Genomic DNA, 2,833 nt, shown 5'->3' with positions numbered 1-2,833 from the left:
CACAATTTCTATCTAAACGCAAAGGCGATTCTTGGTGGGAATCGAAAATTATTTTAAATTCCGCTGTGCATGTATAAGTAGATACCCAACAAAACAACCAGAATTCCAAACCCAAAATGTCCAAGTCATGTATCACAAACCAGCAATTGACACCACCAAATTGCTATTTGCTTCCAAAGGACACTCATTCTAAAAGAAAGATATCAAAAATCAACCAACCCCAAGAGAAAACAAACAACTTTTAAAAATTAAAATTTTTAACAGGGACATTGATTCTAAAAAGTACGAAGAAATAAAAACTCAAGCTCTTTTTGCGCTGGAAATCCACTGATTTACCTTGCTCCATCATTGCAGCCTCTTGAATCTGCTTGTATACTAGTACTTAGAGATACATTTTCAATATCTATATAAATCAAAAATAAAACCTCAGAACATTATTACAAATGAATCTGCCATTATGTGAGTAGAAGTTTCATACCAATGGAGCAAATATGCCAACTAAACCAACATGGACCCAAAATATAATATAGCATATGACATCCATAGAGAGACATCTATATAATCTCGTTGTTCCAAAATAAATGTTTTCCTTACTTAACTGTTTGTTGGCAGTTGGAAATAGTTCAGGGTAAGAAATATTTTTCAATGAACTGATTCAAATATCTTTTTGAAAACCCATTTGCATTCTACAGGTTTCTTTTCTCTCGGTAGATCCACTACTTCCCAAGTCTCATTTTTTTCCAATGCTCGCATTTCCTCCATCACTGCTTCTCTCCATTTGGGAATTTTTAATACTTCCTGTATACTTCTTGGAATTTCAGTACTGTCAAAATTGGATGTAAAAGTACAAAATCCTGTAGACAGATTGTTATAAGATGTGAATTTTGAAATAGGGTGAAGAGTGAGGTATCAATATTTTCAGGGGAGATATCAAGGCTAAAAAACCTATCTTCTTTAGAGTTCTCCCCTTGAAGAGAGGTTTTTTTGAACTAAGGTGTCATTTCAAAGAATGTAACGTCCAGGCTAACAAATGTTTTCTTTGTTGATGGATCATAACATTTGTAGCCTTTCTGAGTAGGTGAGTATCCAATGAAGACACATTTAATAGCTCGAGGATCAAGTTTGGTTCGATTATGGGGATAAATATGGGCAAAGGCAGTACAACCGAACACCCTGAGGGGTATATTTGGGTTTACACAAGAGTTGGGAAATGAATCTTGAAGTTTTTGGATAGGTGAATTGAAGGAGAGAGTGCGACTCGGCATGCGATTAATAAGATAGGTTGATGTCAAAATAGCATCTCCCCAAAAAAAATTTGGCATATTTGAGGTGAACATTAAGGTTCGGGCAACCTCAAGTATATGTCTGTTTTTTCGCTCAGCAATCCCATTTTATTGGGGAGTGTTGACGCATGAGCTTTTGGTGGATAATTTCATGTTTTTGTAGATGATCTCGTAGAGTGGTATTGAAGTATTTGGTACCATTATCAGTGCGTAGAATTTAAACTTGTGTTTAAAATTGTGTTCAAATCATTTGGTGAAAATTAATGAATATGGAACGCACATCAATTTTTTCTTTTAGTAGGTACGTCCAATAGACTCGAGTATGTTCATCTATGAACGTAACAAACCATTTTGAGTGAGTCCGATTAGGAATGCGTGTGGGTCCCCATAGATCACTATGAATTATGGTGAATGGTTTTGATGGTTTGTATGTGGATTTTGGGAAAGTAGTGCGATGGTGTTTCGCAAGTTCACATATTTCACATTGAAAATCAACGGATATCTTATTCGAGAAAATAGAAGGAAAAACATGTCTAAAATATTGCAAGTTTGGGTAACCCATTCTATAATGCCATAATAGAATATCATTATCCCTAGAGACAAACTTAGAATCACAAATTTCAGTTTGACATAGTTTACCCACATCGGCTTCTTCAAAGTAGTAGAGTCCCCCACACTTTTTAGCACTGCCAATCGTCTTCCTCGATGATAGATCCTAAAATATACAGTGAGATTGAGTGACACTCGCAGAGCATTTTGAGTCTTTTGTTAATTAACTGACAGATAGTAAATTGCATGATATATTTGGGACATGAAGGACAGATTTTAGAGTAATAGATTCGAAAATTTGAATACTCCCTTTTCTAGCCACAGAAGAGAGTGATCCATCTGTAATCTTAACTTTTGACATTACCAGCACAGGGTAAGTATGTATTGAACAAATGGTAAGCATTTGTCATGTGATCGAAAGCTCCTGAGTCAATGATCCACGGGATTTTATATCTTGAGGAAATATTTAAAGCCTTTAGGAAACTACCTTTGTGGGCTAATGAGCTTGAAGGATCGTGTGTGGGCGATTGACTCAATGCTTGAAAGCTTGAAAAGATTTGATAACGTTGCTCAGAGTTGAATGCTCCGTGTTTCACTTGCTTGGATTTTTCAGTTTGGTCAACCAACGCTTGATAGCTACGATTTTTAGTATTCTGTTTTGGTTTCCAATTGATGGGTTTTCCATGTATATCCCAACACGTATCCTCCCTGTGTCCGGACTTCCGGCAGTGCTCACACCAGAGACTGCTCTTTTGTTGTTTTTTACTTGGCCCATTTCCAAACTTTGAGGATAAAGCTGTAATTTCATATTCAATTCCAGTCAGCCCATATTTTGAAGATCCTGCAGGCCCAAATTTTGAAGATCTGGACCCGGTTCCACCATTTAACATTCTACTACTATTTGTGTTTGGGCTAAAAATTGGAAGCCTGCTTCCTGTCTTCATTTCAGTCCGACGTCCAGTACCCTTCGATAGGAGTGCGACGTCAATTTCTTTGGTCTT

The 2,833-nt window shown here is 36.7% G+C and overlaps 1 pseudogene; it reads right to left on the bottom strand.

Moving 5' to 3' along the window:
* LOC111377559 overlaps positions 1-2,833 on the bottom strand; it is a 52,176-nt pseudogene that overhangs the window by 31,866 nt on the left and 17,477 nt on the right.

The sequence above is a fragment of the Olea europaea genome, unplaced genomic scaffold (genome assembly GCF_002742605.1).
Source record: "Olea europaea var. sylvestris unplaced genomic scaffold, O_europaea_v1 scaffold1679, whole genome shotgun sequence".
Lineage (NCBI taxonomy): Eukaryota > Viridiplantae > Streptophyta > Magnoliopsida > Lamiales > Oleaceae > Olea > Olea europaea.
The sequence above is the reverse complement of the archived record's forward strand: the minus strand, read 5'-3'. Positions and strand labels throughout refer to the sequence as shown.